At 49.4% G+C, this 11068-nt stretch overlaps 1 long non-coding RNA gene across 4 annotated transcripts in view; it reads right to left on the minus strand.

Moving 5' to 3' along the window:
• Nucleotides 1-11068, minus strand: part of LOC108446257 — a 40532-nt gene that overhangs the window by 24518 nt on the left and 4946 nt on the right. The window lies entirely within an intron of this gene.

Genomic DNA, 11068 nt, shown 5'->3' on the forward strand with positions numbered 1-11068 from the left:
CCTTCATTTAAATGAGAGAAACAAGGCGTTAGTGATGAACATCTTCCAGAGGGGTTCCAACAGGAAAGGAGGCATGCACCCCTCACTGCAGCAAGGATTTCTCCTCCAGCCCCTTTGGTGTCCAGCACAACACCCAGGCAGAGAGGGCAAGGAGCTGTCCTAGGGGGTGCCGGGAGCCCAGGCTGCTGACCCTGGGAGTGGGGCATCCCTCAGAGCCAGAGAAAGCAGCTGGGAGTAGCTCCCAATTTAACAGGAGTGGGGGCTGAGCTCCTGTGTTGGAAGTATTTAAAGATTTTCTGGGCTGGCATCTTCACCTCCTCATCCACCCCAGCAGCACCCGCCATGGTTTTACCCAAAGAGAGTCCCAGTATAGCTCACCCTGCAGTGCTGGGGCTGCATCCTGCCCTTCCAAAAGCTTTTCTCTGCTCAGGATGCCCCTGCCAACACACCCACAAACACTCACCTTCTGCCCCAGTTTCCAAATCAAATGTTTTAATTTAAGGCTGGATGAATTATTTCAAGTGGGGGGAAAAAATGACAGGCAGAAACTGGAATTTCTCTGCCTTTTTCCAAAAACTAGCATGAACCATTTCTTTACTCTTTAAAGTTCTTAAGAGATTAACCAGAAAATTAAAAACATTTGGTCTTTTCATTACTTCTTCCATTTTTTCCTCCCATTTTTCTGCTGCGACAAAAAGCAAAAGAAGAAGAGACTATTGAAACCACTGAAAATCATTTACAAAAGGGAAGAAGCTTTCATTTCTCAACTACAACACAAGCAAGATTTTTAGTCTTTTTTATCATCTTCACTTTCTACCTTCTTACTCCTAGAATTTAGCAGAACAGGGAGATATCTTAAAAAGATTCAGGGAAAAAAAAAGCTCAATTCCAGAGATTCTGGCTTCTCGTGCCCAAGAGAAGTTGCCAAAACTTACTGATACTTGAAGACAATATACTAGCACAGGAACAGCGATGGTGGTGGAAATAGCCAGGAATTGATTTGAAATTAATTTGGTTTGATGGTGTTTGTACTATTTTGTGTTCACTTTCATGCCATTGGGGTTCAGTAAGAGGCTGCAGCCTTTTTGGGGCTCAAAACTCCCAACCAGAGACAGTAACATTTCTCCAGGCTGGGGACAGCAGCAAAGCCACACACAGCTGCTGTGAAGCTGCATGGCTGGGGTTTGCTCATTTGACTTCCAAACACAGTGCAATTTGAGAATAAGCTTCCCCTGACCAATCTCCATGACCAAGTCCGAGATAATCGTGGATCTCTTGACGGCAGCTCTGCCAGCAAGAGAGGATGCACTCAGGAACGGCTGGATCTGTCCTGAATGCTGGGAGTCAGCTGCCTGCAGTTTGTTCTGATGGCCAAGGGACACCAGCTTGGGAATGAGGTGTCCTTGCATGTCCCAGAGTGACAGAAAGAAAACATATCACATGAAGCTTGTGCGTAGATCAACGTGCTTTAGAGGTGCTCTTTAAGGGGCCTACAAGCTCTTGCAAATCAAATGCACCTAAATACCAAACGGATTTCAACCTAATTCCAGAGGTAACACCACCTACTCACATGCCAAAGCAGGGAGCAGACGGCTTGCTAATTAACGTGTCTCCTTCATGAATATTGCACTTCCCGAGGAGGAATTTGGTGCTCAAGCAAGAGGCTGCTGAATTCGAGCCAAGCTGGGCTGAGCAGCAGGGATGCTTCGAAACTGCTGAGATCCCTCTGGCAGGGCTGGTGCTAAAGCCAGCCCCTGGTTTTCACACCCACTGGGTGAGTCAGTGGGTGCTACCCGGGTACCACCTCCAAAACACACACTCAGCCCACAGACACATCTTGGGGGACACAGCAGAGGTGCTGGCAGGGACGGAAAGGGGAAACACAAAACCACAGGATGTTTGTGGTCCTGAACCTCTGTGACATTTGACAATACCTTGGGCCTGACCTTTTTAATCTCACAACCAAACCCTTCCCTAGAACCTTCTGGGAGCTTCCTTGGGCTGCAATACCCACCCCTGCACTGCCCTAATTTCTGTTGTATGCAGCCACCTGGGCAGTGTCCAACAGTCCCATCCACACACAGTTGTCACACAGCCCAGGGAAAGGCTAAGCACAGCCCCACACTCTGTGCTGGAAAAAGCCAGCTTTGCCAGCCTGATTGGAGCCAATTCAGGCAGGTTTCCCTTGGTCAGGGCTTTCAAGGCTCTCCCATGATGAGGTATTACCTTGGTCTCTATTTGTTTCCCCTGGCAGCCTCCTTTGATGTTACCCCATGAGACTGAGCAAGGAGACACCACAGCAACCTCACTGAGATACATGTGGCATTCTCAGAATGCAGCAAGTTTCCTTGGTGTCCTCCCCACAGCAGCATCCCCGCTCTCACTTCAGCACAGCTCAGGTGCCTGGTCCTCCAAAACCCACATGGTGCCTAAATCCTGTTGATCTTGTGCATGGTTAGATACTGAAGCAGAAATTGCGCTCCTAAGCCCCCCCAGGAATCTCACTTTACGAGTTGTACTTGAACCGGACAAGGAAAGCCAGGTCTGACCACATTAAAAGGGTTCCTGCTTTTTTAACCAAACTGCTGGAACTGTCGTGCTGGGGTCAAAGGACTCATCATTTCAGATCCCTGCAAACCCAGCTACTGTGCTGACAGTGCTGGAGAGCAACCAACCAACAGCCCCAACAACATCAACCAACACCAGTGACCTACAACAGTCCTATCCTGGCCTCATTTGCAAGAGACTTCCAGAGGTACCAAATGGACCCCTTTGGACTACACCCCATCTCCAGAGGAGATCATCACTGGCCAAGCCGAGACAGTCCTGCCCAGCCCTTGCTCTTAAGAGATCAAATTCAAGGGCTGTGTGGGAGCTCTCCCCCCAGCCTGGCTGTTGGCATTCAGCCCATGACAAACAGCAATCCTAATCCTCCAATCTCCAAGCTGAGACTGGATCCCACAGTGTTAAAGCTACTTCTGACAAAATACACAGCCCATGTTATCACCCCATGGGACAAGGAGACTTCAGAGACCTGTGCTGTAGCCCTTTCTGGACAACCACCCTTTAAATTTAGCTCCTACTACATGTGTGCATGAAATCTGCTTGGCAGAGCAAAAAAACATCCCAGAAAATTCACTCAATCTTTATTAGCATCTCCAGGATTGCAAAATCAGCCTCCCTAGCCACTGGAAAGTCTGCCTTTACCCAGCCAAAATGTTTCTTTGCAAGTCATTTGAGCTCTTACCTCAGAAAACTCCTTTCCTGCCCGCACACACAGCGAAGGAGCTGTAATCTGACTTTATTATGGTCACGCACGTGCTGTTGCCATGGAAATGGACACGATGCTACTGGGTCTGACTGCAGCATGACCAGGCACAGCCAGGGGCCACAGCCAGGATCCTTGAGGCAGTGGTGCTGGAGAATCTCCCTTGGCCAGCTTGCTAAAAAATCCCCCAACCAACAGCAGTAAAACCCCTCAGACCAGGAACCCTGGGGTAGCACCAATGGCAAGTACACCAGAGACCACTGGAGACCACTTGACACTTATGGTGGTAGCAATGCAGCTCCTGCTTTGTCACGCAAAGTGTGCTTACAAACACACCTGCTCCATCAGCTCCACTGAAAGTTACTAAGCCAAGGGAAAAACATCTCCAAATGTTTCTTGTTCTTCAGGTAACTATGCTCAAGGACTTGGTCTCTTCAGTCGTTTGGCCGGTCAAGTCAGCCCTGTGCAGGTGTGACATGGGCCACCACAAGAAGACAGAAAGTCCTGGCAGTGAAAAGCAGGACAGATCCCAGCATGATGCACCATCCTCAGACTTGAACCTGCAAGGTGCAGCCCCTCAGGAAAGTAACAGCAGCCTTGGTGATGGGGTTATTTCCACAGAGCCTGGAGGACAAGCTTAAGTTGTGATAATAACAGAGGCTGTACATTCCTGGAGAAGCCATCCTCTCTTAAGAATGATGGAAACCATCATTGCCAGGGGAAGCAGAGTTTAAACCATGGCTTGCCAAGGGCTGCCTGCCAGGGCAGGATGGGTCTACATACGCCCCTGATTCTTCTTCTAACCTCCTGGCATCCCTCACAATTGCTGCTGGAAACAGGAGATGCTTCCAGTTGGACACACAAAGGCTGTACTTATCTCCTCCTTCAGGTCTGTGCTCAAGCCCTGGGCTGGGCAGGGCTGGGGACAAGTCCAAATACAAGGCTCAGGCTGTGCCAAAAGGGACCACACTCAATCCTGCAGCAGCCTGCCCCAGGGGGCAGGATGGAGGACAGCTGTCCTCAAGTCCTGTGAGTTTGGGACTTACCAGCATGTCAAGCAGAAAGGGCTCCATGTTCAAGGCCAGGCTGCACAGGGGCTTTGAGGCAAGCTCATCTAGTGAAAGGTGTCCCTGCCCATGGCAAGGAGCTGGAACTCAATGATCTTTAAGGTCCATTCTAACCCAAACCATCCTATGGCCCTATGATGATGCAGATTGCGAAGGAAAGCAGAATAAAAACTTGATTCACTGAAGACAGAGAGAGGACAAAGCTTCGCCTGTCACATGTGGGACCTGATGAAGCAAAAATGCTCCTCTAAGGCCCAAGGAAAGGCATCACAGCACCAACCTGCCCACTGATGTCCAACTGCTCCATCACAGGGTGTGTGGGGAGTGCCAGCGCTCCAGACCCCTCAGCCTCGAGCAGCCATGGAAATGTCAGGGGTGCACCCAGTGCCGCGTCACCCAGGTTCAGCTCTTCGTGTGGGCAGGAGGGCTTTCAGCATCCTGCCATGCTAGAGCCAGCGTGAGCTATCTCCCAGGCTGGTGTTGGCAGGTAGGAGCCATGGCAAGGGGAGATCCTACATCAAGCACATGGCTCTGTGCTGCACCTGGAGCTGCCAGCTCGCATGGCTGAGCTCCCTGCTCACAATTACACATCTGCCCCTTCCTCTGGCCCTTTCATCATCCCAGACATGCAATACCAACCAAACCTGGCAACAGCCTCTCATTTACCTTCCCAAGGGTTGAAAGAACCTGGCCAATATTTATAGCAGCAAATCAAGCCAGTAGTGCACTGGTTGCTTTGAGAAAAAAGAGCTGAGGCTTTTCTGAGTCCAGGATTATTTACTATTCATCAGTTTGGGTTCCAGCTTCCCCCATTCATTTTTATGTGTTGTTTTTCCTAAAATATGGATTTTAGTTTATGATGAGGTTTTACTTAAGGATTAAAAAGGAAGACACAGAAAGGCAAAACAGGAGAAAGGAAAACAGGATGATAAAAAAAAGGCATTCTGTAAAAACAACAAAATTTTCAGCGAACAAAAATTACCCTCGCAGAAACCAGCAACGGCCAGGATATCAACAAAAGTGACAGTGCACATTTTTTATGAATTACTTTATATCAATTACTCAATGGATCAAGAACCCACTCTGGGAGGGCTGGAGCAGGCAGGAGGGGCAGGAAAAGGTACTTGGCTGATGCAAGGCTCCTGCTCAGAGCACCTTGCTCTCCTGTCAGCCACCTGGAGCACATCTGACACAGCCAGCTGACCACAGGGCCGTGAGAAAAGGATGGGATCTGCAACTGAGTTACCACATCTATTTTCTCCAGGGCTTGCCCAGGAGTGAGTCATGCCAAGAGGAGGCTTTGAGCAGGGTCTGGACCTGGGCAGATAAAAGCAGTGTTATTTGTGTGTGTTTGCTTGAATCAGCCAGAGAGGAAAGTGCACAACACATCAATTCTGTAAAATAAATACGGCACCGTAGAGGCTTACCCGGGAGAGATGTCCTGGGAAATGTTCTCCTTCATTCATCACCTGCCCAGGGAGGAGAAACCACAAAGAAAGAACCAGCCATGGCCAGAGGAGAGATGCCAAGGCACAGGACACCCTGTGCCCACCCAAGCGCTGTGGGGGTGGCTGGGGCAGACAGTGCCCGGAACTACACAGGGCTGGGAGTGAAATGATGGGATCAGATCTTTCTGGGATTGTTCCTCCTGGGTCTTTACCCTTCTCCCTTAGAGAAAGGCACCCCAGAGCAGAACAAAACTCCTGTCTTGGAGGTGGGAGAAAAAGGGATGATCCCTTCCCCAGCACCAAAAGCAAGGCAGAACTGACTACAGTTACATCCCGCTTGGCACGAGGCTGCAGTGGGCACATGGTCCCTTCCCCCTGCACCAGGGACCCAATGCTGTGGGGTCAGGGTAAGAATTACCCACAGCTGAACAAGGACACTCTCCTACAGTGCTGCCAAGCCCTGAATAGGGAGGGGAAACAACCAGGGGAGCTCCTTCCTGAGCAGAGTCTTTTGGGAGAGCCATCATAAGAGCTCTAATGCAGTCAGGCAGGCATTTCCCATTTCCCTGGTTACTCCAGCCATGAATGCTCTCTCTCCTGAGTTACAGGTATTCTCCACTGCTGCAGGATCACGTCAGGACAAGCTCTGCAGTCCCCAGGGCTTGAGCAAGTGCAAGTCAGACAGGCAGAGCCTGAGTGTGTCTCTTCCATGCCAAGGGGAGGGAGAGACAGCAAGAACCACTTAAATGAGGAAAAACAAGTTCACAGAAGAGGTACTGGTTCATGGAACCAAATCCACCACAAAAATCCAAACCCAATACCAGGATATTGGTGGGAAGAAGGCTACAGAGCAGGCTTAGGATGGAAGACCAGGAAGGGGGAGAGAGCAGCACCTGCAGTAGAGACCATGGCTGGAAAGAGAAGAACCAGGCTCAGGAAGACACCAGGAAAGGCAAGAGACACCTCCACAGCAAGAAACAGATGGCCCAAATGACAGGCAGGTCCTTGCACGTCACGTCAGGCACCCTGGGTAAACATTCACTGCTGACATTTCACACCTACACAAGGCTGCATCATCACATCTCAACACCCAGAAGGGGAGACAACATCCTCACTGCACTTGTCCCCAGTGCCAGGTCCTCCAGCCCAGAGCTCCGGAATTAGACTTCAGGTCTGTTCCCTGGAGAGTCTAAACAGAAGGTCTGGAGTCCAGTTCAACTGGTTTGTTGCTCTGAAGAGCTGCTATGCCTGAGATATCTTTGCTCTGGAGGTCTCCAATTTATTTGGTCACTTTTCCCTTGCTGCTTGGTCCAGGGCAAGGATTTGCAAGGATTTTCCAGGGACACAAAAGTCCCTGAATTCTCCTTGATTTCCTCACCAACCCAAGGGTCACAGCAGCCTTCCAAGGCTTGTGGTAAAGGGCCACATCACCTGGAAGGGGACACCATGAACATCAACGAGTCATTCTGTCATCCAAGGCCAGAGGGAAAGCCAAGCAGGTAACATCACAGCAAGATTTTGCCAAGCCAGGGTGTGTGATTTAGGGAGCCTTTTCCTTCCTGACATCTTTGAAATTAGCTCTGATGTCCTAATGCCTCGATCACTCAAGAGTTTATCTTCCCCCATCTTCACAAGCTTCAACACAGGACAAACTGAGCAGCTTCTTACTTGACTGAAAAAATGCTGAATAAAACAAGATGAGTAGGATTTAGGAGCTGGGAAAAATGGATTCAGATCTTGCTGGAAGCAAGAGGAAGTTGCACTTGGATGCAATTCCAAGAGAGTGCTTTGAGCACAGGGGAGCAGCAAAAATCTCAGCACTGCCCTGACCAAAGCCAGGCTAAATCTGTGAAAGGCTCAGGGGTAAAGGAAGTGACATTTTTCTGCAAATTTGCTATTCACCCCTATCTTTCACCCAACTTCGCTCACAGCAAGTCAGTAGATGCTGGCTGGCAGCAAATGCCACCTTGCTGATGTTTCAGAATGACTCCCACTGAAGCGCTAAACTGACTCCCACAATTTCCACCTTTGGTAAAGAAAATTTTCCCCAATGCTACCCAATAAGAATTCTATTATATTTCAGTAATAGCAAGAAAATAATAACCACTTGTCCTTTGGAAGGCTACAAACAACTAAGCAATAAGAAACAAGCAATTTCAAACAGGACAATAAATTTTCTCTCTGTCATAAAAAAAAAGTTGTCATTTTTTTTCCCTCAAAGACCCCAGAGGTCTCTAAATGTGAATGAAAACCAGAAAATTGCTGCTTGATTCCTCCTCCACAACACAACTCTGAGTCTATGGAAACATCTATGGCATCTATGTAACAGAGAAAAGAAATCAGAATTACCTCTAAAAGAGCAATGAAGCTCCAAGTCCCTGATAACTGACTGTGGCCATTACCCCTTATACCTGCATTGCAAAATTTATGCTAAGGGCAATTAAACCTCCCCCCCCCCGCCCAAACATTTTGATCAGATCTGGACGCTGCTGGAAAACAAAGGCACTTTTTATGGGAAAAGATTCACAATTGTTTTTCCATCCACACATGTCAAAACTGGGGGGGAAATTAGGAAAGACAACCAATCAGAGAATGGAATAATGTAATTATTTCCACCAAGGTACTTGTCCATCCTTGCCCAGTGACTGTGTACCCTGGCAGGCTCACAACCCACCTGGACAGAGCGAAAGTTTCACACTTCAAACACTTCCTTAACACCTGCAACAGGTATGACACATTTCCAAGAGCTCTCAGCTCTACCCCAGCTCTCAAGCACCTCAAGGCAGTCAGCACTTCTTCTAGACCCACCTCAGTTCCTGATGGAGAGTACATAACCATGGCACACTCAGCACTGCTTCCAGTGACATCAGCTCCTTCAGCTTGGGAGCCAAGAAGGCGTTTTATTGACCTGGGTCATAAGATTTAATAACTGCTAGACCTCTGAAACAGCCCACACAAAATGAGCTTGTGCAGAAACATTGGATGGGCTTTGGGAAGAGCAGACATCTGCCCTGGACTGAGGACATCCTTGCTGCAGTGAAACACAGCTCCTTCAACGAGAGTTTACACCAGTTAAGTGTTTCCTAGCAGTGCAGACATTCTATTCCAGAAAACTGGGGTGAAGTTGGAGGGCCACACTCCCTTCCCTTCATTCACCATATTGAGTGCCATTTTCAGCTCCACAACATGAAACCTCGCTCTCTAGGGCAGTACAGAGACCTGAGGCATGGGATCCAGGGGAAGCAAATAGTTGAAGTCAGCCAATGCAGAGGCTTTCCACAAGCAGCATGCAACCAAGACAAGTTATTGCAAGCTTCCCTTCATAGCCAGGCATCTGCTGCTCACCCAGCCACACCACAGCAACCACCTGGTAAACTCACTTCTACTCAAACCTGTAAGCTTTTGTTGCAGAAGGCACAACTGAGAGCATTTAGATAAGAGATGGCATTTAAGATATGAGAAGGTATGATAATCTCTTGATTATGCCTCCCATGCAGCCTAATCTGTCCCCACAATCTGCACAGAGACCACCAAAGCACTGTTCCCACACTGCTGGATGACCCACGGACCCCCAGGCAGGATCCAAGGAGCACTGGGTGATGAAGGGCAGATGAAGTGCACACAGCTTGGCCAACCTCATCTGCCTTTGATCTGCAGCTTATTGTCTTGGCATGGTTTAGGGAGCTAATCCTCCCCTGCGGCTGGGAGAGGACACTGACCTCCCCAGCTTCCTTCAGCTGCACAGCCCCACACAGCGATGGGGTGGGGGGAACTGAGCTGCCTGGGGGCAGGTCAAGCTCACAAGCTCAGGGGAAGTGTTGAGCACACCCAAACTGTGTGGATTTTGTCTGAAATCCTTCTACTCCACAGCAGCCAGCCTAAGCAGCGGGAGCCTCTCCTCCTGGGTCCTTCCCCTGCCTGTTGCAGCAGCCTCTCCTCATGTCCCAGGCCACCCCGGGCAATGGTGAAAGTGCGGGTGTCACCCCAAACGCATTAGAGAAAGATCTAACACTGCCTGAGCAACCCACTTTGTGCAATGCAGGTGTAACACAACCCACCAGGGCAGATCCCATCCAGCACAGGCTTATCTCATCAGCACAAGCTCCGTGGGTCAGGCTTGAGAGGTGATTTCACACTGCACATTATCCCAGCGGTGAGAGGCTGGGAAGGGAAATTTAAGTTTGTGATTTGCATGTGAAGCCCACCACCAGGGAAATCAGTCTCAAAGTGGTGGCAATAGCCTGCTCCACACCTGATGCTTGAGGAAAGATATGGTTGTCAGGAACTGCAAATCCTATTAGGAAATTCTGAGCATATTCAGGGTGAGCCAAGAAAATGGACTTGAAGCAGGGACACACTCTTGGTCACTCAGGCACAACACAATAGGGAGAAAGGCCTTTTATCAGGAGATGCAGTCTGCAGGGAAGAAAAAAGGAGAGAGGGATCCCTCCCTTCTCAGAGGTCTCCAGCGAACCTAACAGGCAGCATGAAACCCTCAGGAGACAAAGAGAAAAAAGTAAGACACAAAATCCTAGTGTAGAAAGCAGCCTGTGAAGAGTCAGCAAGGGAGGAGGTTTGGTGTGGGAGACAAGAAAGCTTCTTGAGAAAGATCTCGAGAGATGAGCCGTGAGATGCACAGGAAATGAAACAGCACCCAGAGCCCTGCACCTGGGTTGTCACCCAACCAAACACATTTCAACACAGCCATGAGCTATTTCCTCACAGACACTGGTGAGGGATGCAGGCAACTGTGAGGACCTGTCTTTAGGATGCTGTTCTGCAATCTCCTGATAGACTGGTTCACCCTCAGCAGCCTGTTTTGACTGACATTTCCACCTCTTGGACTGTAACAACAGAGGGGAGAACATCACCGCAGTGCGGTTTCTTGTAGCATTCCACACCAGCAGGTCTTTCATCAGGAACTCTGGTACCACTTAGCTTTGACTTCCACACTTCCTTTGGTACCACTTAGCTTTCACTTCCTTTCATAGAAATATTATCCCTATCTATGGAGAAACAGGCCTCTCAAGGTCTCCAGGGCCGACTCACCAGCTCCAGCTCAGGACAGGGAGTCCAGAGCCAAACCAAACTTTCGCTGCAACACCACATCCCTATCCAGCGCCCAAACTCTGGGGCACCTTCCAGTAGGCAAAGCCACAAGTGTCCCACGGGACGGCCAAAAGAAACAGAAACACGGGTGCTGATCTTGGCAGAGCCACTACAGCTGCAAAGCTGAGCTGCACACGGGCTGCAACACCCAGCTGAGACAGTGGCAGGGCAGCTGG

The sequence above is a fragment of the Corvus brachyrhynchos genome, unplaced genomic scaffold (genome assembly GCF_000691975.1).
Source record: "Corvus brachyrhynchos isolate BGI_N302 unplaced genomic scaffold, ASM69197v1 scaffold4, whole genome shotgun sequence".
In the NCBI taxonomy this organism is placed as follows: domain Eukaryota; kingdom Metazoa; phylum Chordata; class Aves; order Passeriformes; family Corvidae; genus Corvus; species Corvus brachyrhynchos.